Source organism: Solanum stenotomum, chromosome 8, assembly GCF_019186545.1.
Source record: "Solanum stenotomum isolate F172 chromosome 8, ASM1918654v1, whole genome shotgun sequence".
Lineage (NCBI taxonomy): Eukaryota > Viridiplantae > Streptophyta > Magnoliopsida > Solanales > Solanaceae > Solanum > Solanum stenotomum.
This window is the reverse complement of record NC_064289.1, coordinates 56,646,238-56,669,357: the sequence shown is the minus strand read 5'-3', so window position 1 is coordinate 56,669,357 and position 23,120 is coordinate 56,646,238. Positions and strand designations below refer to the sequence as shown.

The 23,120-nt window shown below is 37.4% G+C and overlaps 2 protein-coding genes and 4 pseudogenes across 3 annotated transcripts in view; 5 read left to right on the top strand and 1 right to left on the bottom strand.

The window, feature by feature from the left end:
• The window catches only part of LOC125872870 (vacuolar protein sorting-associated protein 2 homolog 3-like), a 377,001-nt pseudogene that overhangs the window by 168,972 nt on the left and 184,909 nt on the right, over positions 1 to 23,120 (bottom strand).
• Positions 1 to 23,120, top strand: part of LOC125872850 (receptor-like protein Cf-9 homolog) — a 345,297-nt gene that overhangs the window by 197,132 nt on the left and 125,045 nt on the right. The gene's annotated exons all lie outside the window — the stretch shown is intronic.
• LOC125872846 (receptor-like protein Cf-9 homolog) overlaps positions 1 to 23,120 on the top strand; it is a 315,600-nt gene that overhangs the window by 176,868 nt on the left and 115,612 nt on the right. The gene's annotated exons all lie outside the window — the stretch shown is intronic.
• Positions 1 to 23,120, top strand: part of LOC125872856 (receptor-like protein 9DC3) — a 109,827-nt pseudogene that overhangs the window by 24,060 nt on the left and 62,647 nt on the right.
• On the top strand, positions 1,639 to 2,999 carry LOC125872861 (probable leucine-rich repeat receptor-like protein kinase At1g35710; annotated as a pseudogene).
• Positions 7,026 to 22,278, top strand: LOC125872854 (receptor-like protein 9DC1; annotated as a pseudogene).

Sequence of the window (23,120 nt, the reverse complement as noted above, 5' to 3'; positions counted from 1 at the left end):
TATCATCACTATAGCTCTTTTGTGATGGTTGTCGGTTAGAGAAACTCCCACAAAAGTTATTGTATTTTTATATACATCAGTTCATTTGTATTTCTACTTACATCTCAGATTTATTGTATCTTTGCATACACATAGTGTTTATAGCATGTTTTTAAACAACTTTTCTTTATATTGCACTTATTTTAAATTGCTTTATATTGAAATGAGTCAGTCAGGTTGAGTTGAGTTGAGCCAGGTAAGTTATTCAGTTTCTTTCAGATTCCTTTTCAAGCCTATGTTGATTTAGCATTCCAACTCACATACTCGTACACTCAATGTACTGATGCCAGTTAGCCTGCATTTTATTATGATGCAGACACAGGTAACTAGGATTGGCATTTCGACACATCGTTGATCCAGTAAGCAGTTCAGAGTCTGTTGGTGAGCCTCCTTGCTTTCCGGAGGATCCATTTCATTGCTTTCTAGTTTAGTTTATTAGGATGTTGTGGGGTCTATCCCAACATCCATCTCAGTTGTTATTAGAGGCTTCATAGACAGTCAGATGTTAGTTCTTTAGTCTTATTCATTTCATTTGTATCGTTTAAGACTTGAGTTTGCCTTAATGGCCAGTTGAATGTTCCTTTATAACATTCTAGTTACTTCATAAATGTGTATGTGATTTGTTAAGTCTTCCGCTGAGTTAGTATGCCAGGCCAAGGGTTCGCTTGAGGCCAGCAATGGTCTTCGAGTGCCAGCCACGTCCAGGGTGTAGGCTCGGGGCGTGACAATAAAACTAATAATTCGCGTCGAATTTATGAGTGTCTTTAATACTTCTCTCTAAAAAAATTGTATGATATAGTCTGAAATTAAATTAATATATACAAGTATTCAAATTCCTATAGAGTGCAACATAAAATTTCAATAAGAAAAAATAATATTGGATTTAATAGTATGAAAAAATAAAATTGGAATTAATAGATATAAAATGAAAATAGGGAAAATGCATAAGTACCCCCAGCCTATGCCCAAAATCCCTGAGACACACCTAACCTTTACTAAGGTTTTATTACCCCCAAACTTATTTTTTATAGAATTTTCTACCCCTTTTCGGCTTACGTGGCACTATCCTTGAAAAAATTGTCAACACGCGCTGGGTCCACAAGATAGTGCCACGTTGGTAAAAAAGGAGTAGAAAATTATATATAAAATAAGTTCAGGGGGTAATAGGACCTTAGTAAAGGTTAGGTATGTCTTAGGGATTTTGGACATAGGCTGGGGGTACTTATGCATTTTCCCATGAAACTATTATATTGGGAAAATGCATAAGTACCCCCCAACCTATGCCCGAAATCCTAGAGACACACTTATACTATAGTAAGGTCCTATTACCCCCCGAACTTATTTTATAAATAATTTTCTATCCATTTTCGGCCTAACTATCAATCAGAAAGCTTGAAAAAATTGTCAACACGCTCTGGGCCTAGAAGATAAGTTATTTATAACACAAAACAACCCAAAGTTTGACTTAAGATTGACAACATTTTCTCTAATAGCAGCCAAATTTGGAAATTTGGAGAAAACACGTTTCCTATTGGGCTTTTATTAGTATAAGTTACGGACAATATCAAATCTATGAACCTGAAACAATAAACTCAAAAAATGATGATGGTTTCTAGCAAAACATTCTCTTCACTTCAGTTTTTCACTCTTTTATATCTCTTTACAGTTACTTTTGCTTCTACTGAGGAAGCAACTGCCCTCTTGAAATGGAAAGCAACTTTCAAGAACCAGAATAATTCCTTATTGGCTTCATGGACGCCAAGTTCTAACGCATGCAGGGACTGGTATGGAGTTATATGCTTTAATGGTAGGGTAAACACGTTGAATATTACAAGTACTAGTGTCATTGGTACACTCTATGCTTTTCCGTTTTCATCTCTCCCTTTTCTTGAGAATCTTAATCTTAGCATGAACAATTTCTTTGGCACCATTCCACCTGAGATTGGTAATCTCACTAATCTTGTCTATCTTAACTTGAACTTCAATCAGATTTCAGGAACAATCCCACCACAAATCGGATCACTAGCAAAGCTTCAGATCCTCCTTATATTTGACAACCATTTAAATGGCCTCATTCCAGGAGAAATAGGTTACATAAGGTCTCTTACTAAGCTATCTTTAGGTACAAACTTTCTTGATGGTTATATTCCTTCTTCATTGGGGAATTTGAGCAACTTGTATTTTTTGTATCTTTATAATAATAGCTTTTCTGGCTCTATCCCTAAAGAAATAGGCAACCTAAGTTCTCTTATTGACCTAGATTTGAGTAATAACTCTCTTAATGGTTTTATTCCTGCTTCATTGGGGAATTTGAACAACTTGTCTATTTTGTATCTTTTTAATAATCACCTTCCTGAAAAACTAGGTTACCTTAAGTCTCTTACTGTGCTAGTTTTGGGTAATAACGTTCTTAATGGTTCTATTCCTGCTTCATTGGGAAATTTGAACAACTTGTTTGGTTTGTTTTTCCATGATAACAAACTGACTGAGGAAATTCCTTCATCTATATGCAATTTGACATCTCTTGAAATGTTTTATTTGCCGAGAAACAACTTGAAGGGAAAAGTTCCGCAATGTTTGGGTAATATAAGTGGCCTCCAGGTTCTAGTGATGTCACATAATAATCTCAGTGGAGAGATGCCTCCATCTATTTCCAATTTAACATCACTACAAATTCTAGATTTGGGCAGAAACAATCTGGAGGGAGCAATTCCACAATGTTTTGGCAATATTAGTAGCCTCCAGGTTCTTGATATGCAGAATAACAAACTTTCTGGAACTCTTCCAACAAATTTTAGCATTGGAAGTTCACTTATAAGTCTCAACTTGCATGGCAATGAACTAGAGGGGGAAATCCCTCGGTCTTTGGCCAATTGCAAAAAGCTGCAAGTTCTTGATCTAGGAGATAATCATCTCAATGACACATTCCCCATGTGGTTGGGAACTTTGCCAGAGCTTAGAGTTTTGAGGTTGACATCGAATAAATTGCATGGACCTATAAGATCTTCAGGGGCTGAAATCATGTTTCCTGATCTTCGAATCATAGATCTCTCTAACAATGCCTTTTCGAAAGACTTACCAACGAGTCTGTTTCAACATTTGAAAGGCATGACGACTATTGATAAAACAATGAAGGCACCAAGTTATGAAGGAGATGGATATTACCAAGACTCGGTAGTTGTTGTAACAAAGGGATTGAAGCTTGAAGTTGTGAAAATTTTGTCTTTGTACACAGTTATCGATCTTTCAAGCAACAAATTTGAAGGACATATTCCTTGTGTTCTGGGAGATCTCATTGCGATTCGTGTACTTAATTTATCTCATAATGGATTGCAAGGCTATATACCACCATCACTTGGAAGTTTATCTGTAGTGGAATCATTGGACCTTTCGTTTAACCAGCTTTCGGGTCAGATACCACAACAACTTGCTGCTCTTACATCTCTTGAATTCTTAAATCTCTCCCACAATTATCTCCAAGGATGCATTCCTCAAGGACCTCAATTTCTTACCTTTGAGAGCAATTCATATGAAGGTAATGATGTTCAAAAGGTTGTGGCAATGATCCTGTGTCAGAGACAAATTATACAGAGTCTGCACTAGACGATCAAGAAAGCAATTCTGAATTTTTCAATGATTTTTGGAAAGCAGCTCTGATGGGCTATGGCAGTGGACTATGTATTGGCTTATCCATAATATATTTCTTGATCTCAACTGGAAATCTAAGATGGCTTGCAAGAATCATTGAAGAACTGGAACACAAAATTATCATGCGAAGGAGAAAGAAGCAGAGAGGTCGAAGGAATTACCGAAAGAAGAAATAATCGCATCTACACAAGTTCCCAACAAAGAAGGATTTGATTTCAGAACTTCAGGTATTCAAGCTAAGCTCTACACTAATATTTTTTAGGTTTTATGCTTTTTTTGTTACAAACAAGTGCTTATTAACGCTTGATACAAATTGCTAGTAATCGATTGGAAACTGTGATAACAGAGGCAAAAAATTTATAGTTGTGTGACTCACTTTTTATTTTTTCAGCCTTTTCAGATGCCAAAAATCAGAAGACATTGCCGTAATGGATTTGGTTCTTCCTATGTTGCAGCTTATGATGTTGGATTTGATTTTTAGTTTTATAAGCTTTTCTTAACTAGGGAAAATGTAATATTATGAATTTTGATGATATACAATAATTGTTGTGTGTATTGAATGATGTGTAAGAGAGCTGAATTAATGGAGGAAGATATTTAGCGTGCGATAGAAAAAAGAGGACTAACAAAGAAGAATACGTAACAACTTTGGGCGTTACTGGTTAACTCACAACCCAAAGCTAGTTATTAGGGTGGGTGAGGCCAAAGTTCTATTTTTTTTATAGGGAAAATGCACAAGTACTCCCCCAACCTATGCCCGAAATCTCAGAGATACACTTGTACTATACTAAGGTTCTATTACCCCCGTCGAACTTATTTTATAAATAATTTTCTACCCCTTTTCGGCCTACGTGGCACTATCATTGAAAAAATTGTCAACACACGCTGGGCCCAGAAGATAGTGCCACGTAGGCCCAAAAATGGAAGAAAATTATTTATAAAATAAGTTCAGGGAGGTAATAGGACCTTAGTATAGTATAAGTGTGTCTCTGAGATTTCGAGCATAGTTCAGGGGGTACTTATGAATTTTCCCTTTTTTTATGATAAGGTTGTTGTGGAAACAGTCTCTTGCAGAGATGTAGAGTGAAATTGCATACAAATTACGATGCACCTTGTGGTCCGGCCCTTCCCTACAGAGCAGGAGCTTAGCCTTTTATTACACAAACAGGCTTACTCAAAGTAAACTGTTTTTTTTTTTCATTTGCATTCATCAATGATATTCCATGTTGTGCTCGTAGCACTTTGAAACTTTCCTTTGCCAATTGCAATAATGTTAGTTTGAAACATTTGTCTGTTCTATTTCCAGATACAGGGCGGTATACTAGATAGATCAAACTTGGATAATCTATATGAAACAGCACTGGCAAGATAAAATATTGTAAAATGACCCTAACAAGAAGGAAGTTTTGTCTAATCTATTCGAGGGTAGCTGATAATTCACAGGATGCATATAGTTCCCAACTCTGGAACAAATGCTGCACAAAATGGCTGCTACGGCTCATTACCATGGCTATGGTGTTCTCATGCAACAACAGGTTGCCAATACCACTCAATCACAACAACCGTTACAACATGAAGCCTTGATGATGCAGCAACAAATGGCTATTGTGCCTCTGCAACATCAAACTGCTTCTATGACTCAACATGATGAAGGAGAGATTCAAGAACAGGAAGCACAAAATCAAGAAGATATAGTTGATGCGCCTCAACTAGAACTACAATTACAAATTCATGTTTGTGTTAGCAGTAAATGTAATCAGGTTATCCATCAAATCAAGATGTTGCTCTCTGTTAAATTTCCTAAAGAACAATTCTTCTATCAATGGAAAAATATTCCTTACCAGGTTGAGAGATTCATGCCTAAGATTAATATCAAATGTCTAAGATGGAGCATGCCTAGTCCTGAAAATTATTGGATATGGTCCACTACTTTAGAGATAAGAATTGAAAACCAGACATGTCTGTATTTAAAAGTGGCCATGACCAATGTGTGATAACAGAACTATTTTGGTCACTTTGACCAAGTCCTTGGCTGAATTAAAATGGAACTCAAAACAACTCAAAATTTGACTTGGGAATGACCACATTTTCTCCGATAGCAACCAAATTTGCAAATCTGCAGAAAACGCGTTTCCTTTCCTTTTTGGGACCAGAGAAATGTGTTTAATTATTATTTGCGAAAACAATCATATGAAGATTACTCCCTCTATCTCAATTTATAATGCATAGTCTAGATTTTCAAGAGCCAAATAGTTTAATTTTCACCAAATATTCAGGCATGAAGTCTTTAAAAAATTTAAAATAAAATTTATATATTTTGAAACTACAGTCACAATAACTTATCCGCAAACCATCTTAGGAGTGATCGCGTGTGAAGTGAAAGAATTGGAGTTTTTAATATCCAGAAACCGTCTTCGGAGGTTGAGATATCTTAATCTATCTCTAATAAAAAACTATTCGTATCTAGTTTTCTTCAAGGGTCATTACCTATTCTGACAAATTCCACAAGATACTTCATCATATCAAAAAATAATCTCAGTGAAGAAATTCTTTTATTTGGAAAATCGATTTGAGAGTCATTGAAGTTTAATTTTTATCAAAATATTCGAGCATGAAAATTTTGAAACTCTTGGAGGTCTCATAAAAATAAAATACCCTTTGCAACACGACTTTGTTTGGCAGACTGAAAAATCACCTAATTTTTACACCTATGAAATTACGTTCACTCCTCGAAACCCATAAGTCTCAGTTGTTTGTGAATAATTTGTGTTTCAAATTGAGACGACGATAATTCAAGTAGGAAAAATAAGTAACTTATTATTCGAAAGGAAAACGCGCAAAACAAGTGATATTCAAATTTAATTTTGACCATTATCTCTTAATTTTTTTTGCTCTTCATTTATTTGGCTATTCATTTTTCAAAAGTTCCACATCATCAAACATCAATATCTAGTAGGTCTCATAAAAATAAATCACCCTTCTCAACACGGCTAAGACATTACGAATCATCGTAACGTCTAAGACTGAGAATTGTTGGATATGGTCCACTATTGTAGAGATGAGAATGGAGAACCAAACATGTTTGTATCATACACTAAGAGTGGTCATGATTAATGTGTGATGATAACAAACCTATTTTGGCCACTTTGATTAAGTCCTTGGCTGATTAGACCTCTAACACAAAACAACCCAAAGTTTGACTTGAGAATGACAAAACAAATTCTCTAAATGCAGACAAATTAGCAAATTTGGAGGAAATGAGTTTCCTGCAGGTCTTTAATTAGTATAAGTTACGTACAATATCAAATCCTATGAATCCAGAAAAATAAGCTCAAAAAATGATGATCGTTTCCAGAAAAATATTCTCTTCACTTCAGTTTTTCACTCTTTTAAATCTCTTTACAGTTACTTTTGCTTCCACCGAGGAAGCAACTGCCCTCTTTAAATGGAAAGCAACTTTCAAGAACCAGAATAATTCCTTATTAGCTTCATGGACGCCAAGTACTAATGCATGCAGGGACTGGTATGGAGTATATGCTTTAATGGTCGGGTAAACGAGTTGAATATGACAAATGCTAGTGTCAATGGTACACTCTATGCATTTGCGTTTTCATCTCTCCCTTTTCTTGAAAATCTTAAGCTTAGCATGAACAATTTCTTTGTCACCATTCCACCTGAGATTAGTAATCTCACTAATCTTGTCTATCTTGACTTGAACATCAATCAGATTTCAGGAACAATCCCACAACAAATCATTTCACTAGCCAAGCTTCAGATCATATTTGACAACTATTTAAATGGATCTATTCCTGAAGAAATAGGTTACCTAAGGAGAGAAAGGAGAAGAAGAAGCAAACTTCATAAAGATCGTCGTGGTTTTCTTCGGGGGTGATCCCTATTAAGGTATGTGAGTTTATAGTGTTGGGTTGGTTCTTTCCCCCACACGCCAAAATCGTTTAATTTCGAGAAAAGATTGAATATGTTTGTTGAAGTTTTTGGTTGTAATTATTGAAGTTGTAATTGTGTTGTGTTGAAGTTCTTGTTGGTTTGATGTATGTTTCGGGTGGTGTTTCTGAGTTGAATCTATTTTATGTTGAGAAGTTTATGATTTTAAGTGTTTGGGGCTGGAAACTTTGAAGTGTAGAAGGTTTAGAGTTGGAAAAAACTAAGGAGAAAAGTCGGTTTTCGGGGAAAAAGGGTGGGGCGTCGCGCCTGTTAGCGTGCCCCAAGAGGGGCTCTGAACTTTCCCCCTTGGGACAGCGCGCCCATCAGTGCACCAGCAGGCCCCCTCTGAAGTTTCTGGTCTGGCGCTCTACGCCTCTCAGAGCGCCAAGTCATCCCATTCCTTCCCCACTTTTTCATACATGTTCCTAGGTATTGTACCTATGTTTCATAGTTGTTTCCAACACCCCAAGGTATGTCTAAACGTCAAGAACTCATCCATATCATGTGATCAAACACCTTGAATCCCTAAATACAATTCAAGGAGAGTTAGTTTCCAAGTCAAGTGAAGTTAAGAGTTAAGCTTGGAAGTTAAGAAGCAAGACAAGAAAAGTTTTTAAAGTTATTCAAGAGTCGTTATTGAATGTTTTAACTTCATTTTAGGGCTCAAGTTTCAAGTCAAGTAAAGAGTTTGAAGTTGAGTAAAGAGTAAAGAGTTTAAAGTTGAGTTCATTCTTCAAAAGTATTAGGGAACTATGTATTCCCAAAGAAGTTTCTAAATGTTTTTACATTTGAGTAAGAAAAGGAACTATAATTCCAAAAGAGCCTTGGGGCTAGTTTTCAAGAAAAAGGAACATCGATTCCAAGTGAGCCTTCGGGCAAAGTTTTGAGTAACTATCTCAAATAAAGAAAGATTTGTTTAAAACACTTATGAGCTAAGTATTTTTGGGAGTAGTCTTGAGCACCGAATTGGGGACACGAGTTCATATTAACTCAACTTTCCATAAGAACCATGCGCCAACATGGGAGTTAACGGGTCGTACTTTTTAGATGAATCTAAAAGTTAAGCTAGTGGATCCACTTAGTAAAGTTAGCTTCCTATATCATGGCAAGGTATAGGATGGTTCTTGGGCAACGTGAGATAAAACGTTGTATCACCACTAGGGCTCATAGTGGTGATTGTCGGTTAAAAAATCTCCCACTAAAGTTATATTACTTTTATATAAGTAAAAATTGAGTTGTTATTGCTTTATCTTTAACAAGCTAAGTTGTTTACACTGTTTTACAAGCTTTATATATTGCATGTGTCTTATTGCTTTATATATTGAGTTCAGTTATTCATGAGTTGAACAGAGCCAAGGTAAGAGTTCCTTTGTACTCCTTTCAAGCTTAAGTTGTGGTTTATCTTTCCAGCTCGTATACTTGTACATTCAATGTACTGATCCCAGTTGGCCTGCATCTTATGACGATGCAGACATAGGTACCCAGGGTCAGCATTCAGCACGCCGTTGATCCAGCTGAGCACTCCAGAGTCAGTGGTGAGCCTCTTTGTGTTCCGGAGGACTCGATTATGTTATTCCCTTAGTTTTGTTTTGTTAGGATGTTGCGGGGTGTGTCCCTACATCCATCTCAGTGATATAGAGGCTTCATAGACAGTCAGTCAGTTGGTTTTGAGTCTCTCATCTATGTATATATGTAAATATTCTACTTTGGGACTCGAGTTAGCTTTTTGGCCAGATTTTTATCAGTTGGTTATTTTATAACCTTTCATTGCATTGAGTTGTGCTGTCGAGTTAAGTTTCCGCTGAGTTAAGAAAGCCAGGCCAAGGGTTCACTTGGAGGCCAACAATGGTCTTCAAGTGTCGGCCACGTCCAGATTGTAGGCTCGGGGCGTGACAAACTTCGTATCAGAGCACAGAGTTTAAGAGTCCTAGGGAGTCTATGAAGTCGTGTCTGTAGAGTCCTAATTATCGGTGTGAAGCGCGCCACATCTATAATTGGAAGGCTACAACATTTAGGAAGATTTCTCACTTCTTTCACACTCATCTAGTGCGTTAGAGTTGATCTCTAAAAAGTTTCTTTCTAATTCATGCTTGCGTGTGTTTCAGATAGTCATGCCTCCACAAAGAGTTGGCAGAGGGCGTCTTCCTAGACGTTATTTGGATGAGCAAGAGTTACCTTATGCCCCGGGAGTGCAACCACAAGGGGAAGTTTCGAATGCCGAGTTCAGAGAGGCAATTAGAATTCTAAGTCAAGTTGTAACAAATCAGATTGGTCAGCAAATGGGAGTTCGACAAGAAGGAGTTGACACTTCTCGGATTCATGAGTTCTTGGGGATGAATCCTCCGAGTTTCATGGGTTCAAGCACTACTGAGGAGCCAAAGAACTTCATTGAGGAGCTAAAGAAGATTTTTGATATGATGCATGTGGCAGATACTGAGCGGGTTGAACTAGCTGCGTATCAATTGAAAGATGTCGCTAGAACTTGGTTCGACCAATGGAAAGGGGGCAGAGTTGAGAATGCACCACCTGCGAGTTGGGCCTGTTTTAAGGAAGCTTTCTTGGGGCGTTTCTTTCCTCAAGAATTGAAAGAGGCCAAGGTATGTTAGTTCCTCACACTTAAGCAGGAGTCTTTGAGTGTTAAATGAGTATAGTCTGAAGTTCACACAACTCTCCCGTTATGCTCATGATGGTTGCAGACATGAGGAGTAGAATCAGTTTGTTTGTTGCTGGATTGTCTCGATTGTCGAGTAAAGAAGGTAGGGCTGCAATGCTTATCGGTAACATGGACATATCAAGGTTGATGGTCTATGTGCAGCAAGTTGAGGAAGAAAAGTTTAGGGACAGAGAAGAGTTCAGAAATAATAGAGCTAAGACTGGTAATGAGTTCGGGCAGCAGAAAGGTAATACGAACCTTTCGTCCTTTCAACAAAGGCAAAAGGGACCTGTTCCATCATCTGCTAGTGCACCTGTACCCAGAAATGAAAGTGAGTTCACTGGACAGAATTCGCAGAACTTCAGAGCTAAACCTGCGCAGTCCCAGAATAGTATGGCACAAGGAAGTAACCGGGTTCTTACATGTGCTAGGTATGGTAGAGTCCATCCAGGGAAGTGTCGTCAGGGCCAGACGGGTTGCTTTAAGTGTGGACAAGAGGGTCACTTCATGAAGGAGAGCCCAAAGAATAAGCAAGGTAGTGGAAATCTGGGCAGTAGGGCCCAATCTTCTTCAGTTGTCCCACCAGACAGGATGGCACCTAGAGGAGCTACTCCTAGTACCGGTGGAGGAGCAAATTGCCTCTATGCAATCACCAGTCGCCACGAGCAAGAGAACTCTCCGAATGTTGTCACTGGTATAATCAAAGTCTTTGCTTTTGATGTGTATGCATTGCTAGACCCAGGAGCAAGTTTATCTTTTGTAACTCCTTATGTTGCAAATAAGTTTGATGTTCTCCCTGAAAGAATTTGTGAACCCTTTTGTATTTCTACACCTGTTGGGGAGTCTATTCTAGCAGAAAGAGTTTATCGTGATTGTCCTATTTCCATCAATCACAAGAGCACCATGGCTGATTTGGTTGAGTTAGACATGGTAGATTTCGATGTCATTCTAGGTATGGATTGGCTTCATGCTTGTTATGCATCGATAGATTGTAGAACTCGAGCAGTCAAGTTTCAGTTTCTGAGTGAGCCAGTCATAGAGTGGAGTAGCAGTTCAGTAGCGCCTAAGGATCATTTTTTTCGTACCTTAAGGCGAGAAAGTTAGTTTCAAAGAGTTGTATCTATCACTTAGTCCGAGTTAATGACTCTAGTAATGAGATACCTCCTTTTCAGTCAGTTCCTATAGTAAGAGAGTTTCCAAAAGTTTATCCTGATGTTCTACCCGAAATTCCTTCTGAGCGAGAAATAGAGTTCGACATAGATCTCATTCCAGGTACTCGTCCAATCTCTATTCCTCCATATAGAATGGCACCAGCACAGTTGAAGGAGTTAAAAGAACAGTTGAAAGATCTTCTAGAAAAGGGTTTCATTCGACCGAGTGCTTACCTTGGGGCGCTCTGGTTTTGTTTGTGAGGAAGAAAGATGGTTCCCTTAGAATGTGTATAGATTACCGCCAGTTGAATAGTGTTACCATCAAGAATAAGTATCCTCTTCCAAGGATTGATGATCTTTTCGATCAGCTTCAGGGTGCCACTTGTTTTTCAAAAATTGACCTCAGATCAGGCTATCACCAGTTAAGAGTAAGGGAATGTGATATTCCAAAGACAACATTCAGAACCAGATATGGTCATTTTGAGTTTTTAGTTATGTCCTTTGGGTTGACCAATGCACCGACAACTTTCATGGACCTTATGAATAGAGTTTTCAAACTTTATTTAGATGTATTTTTTATCATTTTCATTGATGACATACTAATCTATTCAAGGAATGAAGAAGATCATGCTAGTCATCTCAGACTAATCCTTCAGACTTTGAAAGGTAAGGAGTTGTATGCCAAGTTCTCTAAATGTGAGTTTTGGCTTAAGTCTATGGCGTTCCTAGGCTACATTGTGTCCGGTGATGGAATTAAAGTTGATACTCGAAAAATTGAGGCAGTGCAGAATTGGCCTAGACCCACATCTCCAACTGAAATTAGGAGTTTCTTGGTTTTAGCTGGCTATTATAGAAGGTTTGTTGAGGGGTTCTCGTCTATTGCATCTCCTTTGACAAAGTTGACTCAGAAGACAGTGAAATTTCAATGGTCTGAAGCTTGTGAGAAAAGCTTTCAGGAATTGAAAAAGAGGTTGATTACAGCTCCAGTTTTGACTTTACCAGAAGGTACTCAAGATTTTGTAGTGTATTGTGATGCATCTAGAGTTGGTTTGGGTTGTGTCTTGATGCAGAATGGCAAAGTTATAGCTTATGCCTCCAGACAGTTGAAAGTTCATGAGAAGAACTACCCGACCCATGATATAGAGTTGGCTGCTATAGTGTTCGCCTTAAAGATATGGCGCCATTACTTGTATGGTGTGCATGTTGATGTATTTACCGATCACAAGAGCCTTCAATATGTGCTTACTCAAAAAGAGCTTAATCTCAGACAGAGGAGGTGGTTAGAGTTACTCAAGGATTATGACTTGAGTATTCTTTATCACCCAGGTAAGGCTAATGTTGTTGTTGATTCTTTAAGCAGGTTGTCTATGGGTAGCACCGCCCATATTGAAGAAGAGAAGAGAGAGTTAGCAAAAGATGTGCACAGACTGGCACGCCTGGGAGTCAGACTTATGGATTCCGTAGAAGGAGGTATAGCGGTGACAAACGGGGCCGAGTCATCACTAGTGTCAGAAGTGAAAGAGAAACAAGATTAAGATCCCATTTTGCTTGAGTTGAAAGCAAATGTTCAAAAGCAAAGAGTATTAGCTTTTGAACAAGGGGGAGATGGAGTATTGAGGTATCAAGGTAGATTGTGTGTACCTATGATAGATGAACTCCAAGAGAGGGTTATGGATGAAGCTCACAGCTCCAGATATTCCATTCATCCAGGTTCCACGAAGATGTATCGCGACTTCAGAGAATTTTATTGGTGGGATGGCATGAAGAAGGGCATTACAGAGTTTGTTGCTAAATGTCCAAATTACCAACAAGTGAAAGTTGAGCACCAAAGGCCCGTTGGTTTAGCTCAAAGGATAGAACTTCCAGAATGGAAGTAGGAGATGATCAATATGGATTTCATCACACGGTTGTCAAGGTCTCGTAGACAACATGATTCTATTTGGGTGATTCTCGACAGAATGACAAAGTCAGCCCATTTTCTACCGGTAAAGACTACCAATTCAGCAGAAGATTATGCCAAGTTATATATTCAAGAGATGGTGAGCCTTCATGGAGTCCCAGTCTCCATTATTTCAGTTAGAGGTGCATAGTTCTGGAAATCTTTTTATAAAGGCTTGGGTTCCAAGGTGAACTTGAGTACTGCCTTTCATCCTCAGACTGATGGGCAAGCAAAGCGTACTACTCAGACTTTAGAAGATATGTTGAGGGCTTGTGTGATCGATTTCAAAGGTAATTGGGATGATCACCTACCTCTCATTGAGTTTGCCTACAACAATAGTTATCACTCCAGTATCCAAATGACTCCATATGAAGCTCTTTATGGGAGAAGATGTAGATCTCCTATTGGATGGTTTGAAGTCGGTGAAGCAGGGTTGATAGGACCAGATTTAGTTCACCAAGCTATGGAGAAGGTGAAAGTGATTCAAGAGAGATTGAAAATGGTACAGAGTCGCCAGAAATCCTACACTGATGTTAGGAGAAGGGCGTTAGAGTTTGAAATAGATGATTGGGTATATTTGAAAGTTTCACCCATGAAAGGGGTTATGAGGTTTGGTAAGAAGGGGAAACTTAGTCCCCGGTATATTGGACCTTACCTCATATCCAAGAAGATTGGCAATGTTGCATATGAGTTGGAGTTGCCGCAGGAACTAGCAGCGGTTCATCCGGTATTTCATATCTCCATGTTTAAAAAGTGCATAGGCGATCCTTCATTGATCCTGCCGACTGAAAGTGTAAGGATAAATGATAGCTTATCTTATGAGGAGATTCCTGTTCAAATTCTAGACCGTTAAGTTCATAGGTTGAGAACAAAGGATGTAGCATTAGTCAAGGTCCTTTAGAGGAACCAATTTGTTGAGGAAGCCACTTGGGAAGCCGAAGAGGATATGAAGAAGAGATACCCATATCTCTTTGAATCCGGAGGAAATTTAGACCAAGGTACTAATTTCCTTCTTAGTGCACTTTAAATTGTAGTGAGCATGTTGTTTCTTGTTGTTGTTTGCATGAATTGCTTGTGAGGGGGGGTGTTTAAATGGATGTTCACCCTTAGCCTAGTAAGAGTAACCTCATTCGAGGACGAATGTTCCCAAGGGGGAGATATTGTGACATCTTGCAAGTTGGTGACTAGGAAGAAGCTTAAAACTTGGAAATAGTCTTTTTGGAAAGAATTAAAAAACTGGAAATTTTTTTTGGTTAAAAAGTATGGAAAATGATGAATTTTTGGCCAACTTTGAACAGTTATAAATCCTAGCTTAGGATGATCTAGGTGTAGTTCCAGTTATGTTTGCAAAGTTCGTGAATTGGTCTTTCCAACGCCATCTAGTTTGCTCGTTTCTGAGTTCGTATGAGCGAGTTATGCCCTTTGAAAGTTGGGCAGTTGGCAGGGAATCCGTCCGGAAATTGTAAGGGTATTTTGGTCTTTTCCCTAGCCTTGTCTTTGGATATATATTAAGGTGTAAGACTGATTTTTGATCAGTTTTTCCCTTTTTAAAAGGAGTAAGAGTTAGGGTTCTTGAGAGAAAAGGAGAGAAAGGAGAAGAAGAAGCAAACTTCGTAAAGATCTTCGTGGTTTTCTTCGGAGGTGATCCCTATTAAGGTATGTGAGTTTATAGTGTTGGGTTGGTTCTTTCCCCCACACGCCAAGCTCGTTTAATTTCGAGAAAAGATTGAATATGTTTGTTGAAGTTGTTGGTTGTAATTGTTGAAGCTGTAGTTGTGTTGAAGTTTTTGTTGGTTTGATGTATGTTTCGGGTGGTGTTTCTAAGTTGAATCTATTGTATGTTGAGAGGTTTATGATTTTAAGTATTTGGGGCTGAAAACTTTGAAGTGTAGAAGGTTTAGAGTTGGAAAAAACTAAGGAGAAAAGTCGGTTTTCGGGGAAAAAGGGTGGGGCGTCGCGCCTGTCAGCGTGCCCCAAGAGGGGCTCTGAACTTTACCCCTTGGGGCAGCGCGCCCATCAGTGTGCCAGCAGGCCCCCTCTGAAGTTTCTGGTCTGGCGCTCCGCGCCTCTCAGAGCGCCAAGAGCGCCAAGTCTTCCCATTCCTTCCCCACTTTTTCATACATGTTCCTAGGTATTGTACCTATGTTTCATAGTTGTTTCCAACACCCCAAGGTATGTCTAAACGTCAAGAACTCATCCATATCATGTGATCAAACACCTTGAATCCCTAAATCCAATTCAAGGAGAGTTAGTTTCCAAGTCAAATGAAGTTAAGAGTTAAGCTTGGAAGTTAAGATGCAAGACAAGCAAAGTTTTTAAAGTTATTCAAGAGTCGTTATTGAATGTTTTAACTTCATTTTAGGGCTCGAGTTTCAAGTCAAGTAAAGAGTTTGAAGTTGAGTAAAGAGTAAAGAGTTTAAAGTTGAGTTCATTCCTCAAAAGTATTAGGGAACTATGTATTCCCAAAGAAGTTTCTAAATGTTTTTACATTTGAGTAAGAAAAGGAACTATGATTCCAAAAGAGCCTTTGGGCTAGTTTTCAAGAAAAAGGAACATCGATTCCAAGTGAGCCTTCGGGCAAAGTTTTGAGTAATTATCTCAAATAAAGAAAGATGTGTTTAAAACACTTATGAGCTAAGTATTTTTGGGAGTAGTCTTAAGCACCGATTTGGGGGGCACGAGTTCATATTAACTCAACTCTCCATAAGAACCATGCGCCAACATGGGAGTTAACGGGTCATACTTTTTAGGTGAATCTGAAAGTTAAGCTAATGGATCCACTTAGTAAAGTTAGCTTCCTATATCACGGCAAGGTATAGGATGGTCCTTGGGCAACGTGAGGTAAAACGTTGTATCACCACTAGGGCTCATAGTGGTGATTGTCGGTTAAAGAACCTCCCACTAAAGTTATATTACTTTTATATAAGTAAAAATTGAGTTGTTATTGCTTTATCTTTAACAAGCTAAGTTGTTTACACTGTTTTACAAGCTTTATATATTGCATGTGTCTTATTGTTTTATGTATTGAGTTCAGTTATTCATGAGTTGAACAGAGCCAAGGTAAGAGTTCCTTTGTACTCCTTTCTAGCTTAAGTTGTGGTTTATCTTTCCAGCTCGCATACTTGTACATTCAATGTACTGATGCCAGTTGACTTGCATCTTATGACGATGCAGACACAGGTACCCAGGGTCAGCATTCAGCATGCCGTTGATCCAGCTGAGCACTCCAAAGTCAGTGGTGAGCCTCTTTGTGTCTCGGAGGACTCGATTATGTTATTCCCTTAGTTTTGTTTTATTAGGATGTTGTGGGGTGTGTCCCAACATCCATCTCAGTGATATAGAGGCTTCATAGACAGTCAGTCAGTTGGTTTTGAGTCTCTCATCTATGTATATATGTAAATATTCTATTTTGGGACTCGAGTTGCCTTTTTGGCCAGATTTTTATCAGTTGGTTATCTTATAACCTTTCATTGCATTGAGTTGTGCTGTCGAGTTAAGTTTCCACTGAGTTAAGAAAGCCAGGCCAAGGGTTCGCTTGGGGGCCAGCAATGGTCTTCGAGTGCCTACCACGTCCAGGGTGTAGGCTCAGGGCGTGACAGTTTATCTGTAGTTGAATCATTGGACATTTCGTTTAACCAACTTTCGGGAGAGATACCACAACAACTTGCTTCTCTTACGTCTCTTGAATTCTTCAATCTCTCCCACAATTATTTCCAAGGATGCATCCCTCAAGGACCTCAATTTCGTACCTTTGAGAGCAATTCATATGAAGGTAATGATGGATTACGTGGATTCCCTATTTCAAAAGGTTGTGGCAATGTTCCTGGGTCAGAGACAAACTATACAGTGTCTGCGCTAGAAGATCAAGAAAAAAATTCTGAATTTTTCAATGATTTTTGGAAAGCAGCTCTGATGGGCTATGGCAGAGGACTATGTATTGGCTTATCCATAATATATTTCATGATCTCAACTGGAAATATGAAATGGCTTGCAAGAATCATTGAAGAACTGGAACACAAAATTAACATGTGAAAGAGAAAGAAGCAGAAAGGTCAAAGGAATTACAGAAGAAGAAATAATCGCATCTACACAAGTTACCAACAAAGAGGGATTTGATTTCAGAACTTCAGGTATTCAAGCTAAGCTCTACACTAATATTTTTTAGGTTTTATGCTTTTTTTGTTACAAACAAGTGCTTAGTAACGCTTGATACAAATTGCTAGTAATCAGTTGGAAACTGTGATAACAGAGGCAAAAAATGTATAGTTGTGTGACTCACTTTCTAATTTTTTTTCCAGCTTTTTCATATGCCAAGAATAAGGAGGACATTGGCGTAATGGATTTGGTTCTTCCTATGTTGCAGCTTATGATGTTGTATTTGATTTTTAGTTTATAAGCTTTCCTTCAGTTGGGAAAATGTAATATTATGAATTTTGATGATATACAATATATAAATGTTGAGTGTATTGAATGATATGTATGCATTTCTCGGATCAATAATACTCACCTCAAAGAATCTTAGAGAGCTGAATGAATGGAGGAAGATATTTAGCGTGCGATAGAAGAAAGAGATCTAACAAAGAAGAATATGTAACAACTTTGGGCATAACTGGTTAACTCACACCCCAAAGCTAGTTATTATGGTAGGAGAGGCCAAGTTTTAATTGTTTTTGATAAGGTAGTTGTGGAAACAGTGAGGTTGCATACAATACACCCTTGTGGTCTGGCCCTTAGCTTAGCCTTTTATTATACAAACAGGCTTACTCAAAGTAAACTGTTTTTGTCATTTGCATTCATCAATAATGTTCCTTGTTGTGCTCGTAGCACTTTGAAACTTTCCTTTGCCAATTGCAATAATGTTAGTTTGAAACATTTGTCTGTTCTATTTCCAGATACAGAGGGGTATACTAGATGATCAAAGTTGGATAATCTATATGAAACAGCACTGACAAGACAGAATCTTGTAAAATGACCCTAAAAAACAGGGAAGTTCTGTATAATCTATTCGAGGTAGCTGATAATTCACAGGATGCACTTAATAGTTCAACCAACTCTGGAACAAATGCTGCACAAAATGGCTCATTACCATGACTATGGCGTTCTCATGCAACAACATGTTGCCAATATGACTCAATCACAACAACCATTACAACATGAAGCGCTGATGATGCAGCAGCAAATGGCTATTGTGCCTCTGCAACATCAAACTGCTTCTATGACTCAACATAATGAAGGAGAGATTCAAGAACAGGAAGCACAAAATCAAGAAGATATAGCTGATGTGCCTCAACTAGACCTACAATTACAAATTCATGTTTATGTTAGCAGTAAATGTAATTAAGTTATCCATCAAATCAAGATGTTGCCCTCTGTTCAATTTCCTAAAGAACAATTCTTGCATCAATGGATAAATATTCATTACCAGGTTGAGAGATTCAAGCCTAAGATTAGTATCAAATGTCTAAGATGGAGCATGCCTAGTCATGAAAATTATTGGATATGGTCCACTACTTTAGAGATAAGAATTGAGAACCAGACATGTCTGAATCATACATTAAAAGTGGTCACTTTGACTAAATTAAATGTGTAACTAAAAACAACTCAAAATTTGACTTGAGAATGACCACATAAGAACTTCTGATAGCAATCAAAAAGCGTTTCCTGTTTATCTTCAATGCTCTTCTTTTTCTTTTTGGGACCAGAAAAATGTGTTTAACTATTCTTTGCGAAAGCAATCATATGAAGCTTACTCCCTCTAGATCAATTTATAAGGCATAGTCAGAATTTTCAAGAACCAAATTGTTTAATTTTCATCGTAAATTAGGCATTGAGTCTTTAAAATTTTTAAAATAAAGTTTATATATTAAATTAGGCATGGAGTGTTTAAAATTTTTAAAATAAAGTTTAAATATTAAAAACTACGTAAAAATTATTATATATCACAATAACTGATCCGCAAATCATCTTAGGAGTGGTCGTGTGCGAATTAAAAGATTTGATGTTTTTAATATCCACATGAAACCATCTTCGGTGGTTGAGATATGGTAATCCATCTCTAAGAAAACACTATTAATTTGCAATCAAGTTTTCTTCAAGGGTCATTACCTATTCCAACAAATTCCACAATACTTCATCATATCAAAAAATAATCTTAGAGAAGAAATTCTTTTATTTGCTAAATCGGTTTGAGAGTCGTTGAAACTTAATTTTATCAAAAAATTCGAGCATGAGAAATTTGAAACTCTTGCCGGTCTCATAAAAGTAAAAATAAAACCCCTTAATTTTTGTTGCTCTTCATTTATTTATTTTGGGGGAGGAGGACCAAACAAATATGCTTAATTATTTTCTGTTTACTATGGATTCAAAGTTTGATTTAATCTTTATGTTCATATAACTGCCATTCTTGTGATACATTTTCTAAAAGACAAAAACGGAACACCTCAAATTTGACTTAAGCATGACAACATTTTCTTAAAAAGAAAAACAGAAAGAAAAATGACTTTGTGAATAGTTGAGTGACCAAGTGAGAAATCAACTCTTGACATCTGGTATATGAATTAGAGATAATGAAGTCTAGAAATTTATTGACCAAAGACTGAGAATTATTGAATATATTCCACTACCAGATATGTCTTTGTCATACATTAAAAATGGCCATAATCAATGTCTAATTAAGTCCTTGGTTGAATTAGAGGTGTAACATAAAACAACCAAAAAATTGAATTGAGAGTGACAACATTTTCTCTGATAGCAGCCAAATTTGAAAATTTGGAGAAAACGTGTTTCCTGTTGATCTTTAATTATAAGTTACGTACAATATCAAATCCTATGAACACAAAAAATTAACCTAAAAATATGATGATGATTTCAAGCAAAATATTCTCTTCAGTTCAGTTTTTCACTCTTTTCTACCTATTTACAATTACTTTTGCTTTCACTGATGAAGCAACTGCCCTCTTAAAATGGAAAGCAACTTTCAAGAACCAGAATAATTCCTTATTGGCTTCATGGACGCCAAGTTCTAATGCATGCAGGGACTGGTATGGAGTTATATGCTTTAATGGTAGGGTGAACACGTTGAATATTACAAATGCTAGTGTCAGTGCTACACTGTATGCTTTTCCGTTTTCATCTCTCCCTTTTCTTGAGAATCTTGATCTTAGCATGAACAATATCTCTGGCACCATTCCACCTGAGATTGGTAATCTCACTAATCTTGTCTATCTTGACTTGAACTTCAATCAGATTTCTGGAACAATACCACCACAAATTGGCTCAATAGCTAAGCTTCTAACCCTCCGTATATCTGTAAACAGTTTAAATGGACCGATTCCAGGAGAAATAGGTTATCTAAGGTCTCTTACTAAGCTATCTTTGGGTAATAACTCTCTTAATGGTTCTATTCCTGCTTCATTGGGAAATTGAACAACTTGGCTATTTTGATTCTTTTTTATAATCACCTTTCTGGCACTATTCCTGAAGAAATAGGTAACCTAAGGTCTCTTACTATGCTAGCTTTGGGTAGGAACTTTCTTAGTGGTTCTATTCCTGCTTCATTGGGGAATTTGAACAACTTGTCTTATATGTTTCTTAATGATAACAACTTGAAGGGAAAAGTTCCGCAATGTTTGGGTAATATCAGTGGCCTCCAGTTATTGATGATGTCACATAATAATCTCAGTGGAGAGCTCCCTTCATCTATTTCCAATTTAACATCACTGCTAATACTAGATTTGGGCAGAAACAATCTGGAGGGAGCAATTCCACAATCTTTTGGCAATATTAGTAGCCTCCAAGTTTTTGATATGCAGAATAACAAACTTTCTGGGACTCTTCCAACAAATTTTAGCATTGGAAGTTCACTTATAAGTCTCAATTTGCATGGCAATGAACTAGAGGGTAGAATCCCTCGGTCGTTGTCCAATTGCAAAAAGTTGCAAGTTCTTGATCTGGGAGATAATCACCTCAATGACACATTTCCCATGTGGTTGGGAGCATTGATAGAGCTGAGATTTTTAAGATTGACATCGAATAAATTGCATGGACCCATAAGATCTTCAGGGACTGAAATCATGTTTCCTGATCTTCGAATCATAGATCTCTCTAACAATGCCTTCTCAAAAGACTTACCAACGAGTCTGTTTCAACATTTGAAAGGTATGAGGACAATTGATCAAACAATGAAGTTACCAAGTTATGAAGGAAATGGAGATTACCAAGACTCGGTGGTAGTTGTAGCAAAGGGATTGAAGCTAGAAGTTGTGAGAATTTTGTCTTTGTACACAGTTATAGATCTTTCAAACAACAAATTTGAAGGACATATTCCTGGTGTTCTGGGAGATCTCATTGCGATTCGGGTACTGAATTTATCTCATAATCGATTGCAAGGTCATATACCACCATCAATTGGAAGTTTATCTGTAGTGGAATCATTGGACCTTTCGTTTAACCAGCTTTCGGGAGAGATACCACAACAACTTGCTTCTCTAACATCTCTTGAATTCTTAAATCTCTCCCACAATTATCTCCAAGGATGCATCCCTCAAGGACCTCAATTTCGTACCTTTGAGAGCAATTCATATGAAGGTAATGATGGATTACGTGGATTCCCTGTTTCAAAAGGTTGTGGCAATGATCCTGTGTCAGAGACGAATTATACTGTGTCTGCGCTAGACGATCAAGAAAGAAATTCTGAATTTCTCAATGATTTTTGGAAAGCCGCTCTGATGGGCTATGGCAGTGGACTATGTATTGGCTTATCCATAATATATTTCTTGATCTCGACTGGAAATCTAAGATGGCTGGCAAGAATCATTGAAGAACTGGAACACAAAATTATCATGCGAAGGAGAAAGAAACAGCGAGGTCAAAGGAATTACAGAAGAAGAAATAATCGCTTCTAGACAAGTTACCAAAAAAGAAGGATTTGATTTCAGAACTTCACGTATTCACGCTAAGCTCTACACTAATATTTTTTAGGTTTTACGCTTTTTTTGTTACAAACAAGTGCTTATTAACGCTTGATACAAATTGCTAGTAATCGATGGAAACTGTGATAATAGAGGCAAAAAATTTATAGTTGTGTGACTCACTTTCTTATTTTTTAAGCTTTTTCAGATGCCGAGAATAAGAAGATGTTGGTGTAATGGATTTGATTTTTAGTTTCTTTTTAGTTTAACAAGTAAGCTTTTTCTTAACTTGGAAAATGTCATATTATGAATTTTTGATGATATATAAAGTTTATTCAATAAATGTTGTGTGTATTGAATGAAATGTATACATTTCTCTGATCCCTAACTTACAATTCAAGGAATCTAAGAGGGACTTAGTCATGAATAAATTTTTGAACAAGCTGAAGAATGTGTTATCTTGTCCCTATTTAGCTCGAGAAAGAAATGAAGGCTAAGGTTTTGCAGCAGTCTAAAGAGAGAGCGTTGAGAAGAGCTAAATTAGAGGAAGATATTTATCGTGTGATAGAGGAAAGAGCATTAACAAGGAAGAATAACGAGTTCGTGACAAGTGATTACATTTACTGGCCAAGGGAATTGCTTTAATGGATATGAGAACACAAACAATTTGGATTTGATGATCATAACAGAGCTGTGTTTCAAATTTCTTTTAGAATAAGTTTGTAACATTTACCAGTTTGTTTATTTTGTATGTATTTAATTATATTCAAATAATTGTGTTGTTCCTTTATTCTTAGAGCAGTGTCCTAAAACTGCCAAGTGGCAACCTAATGATA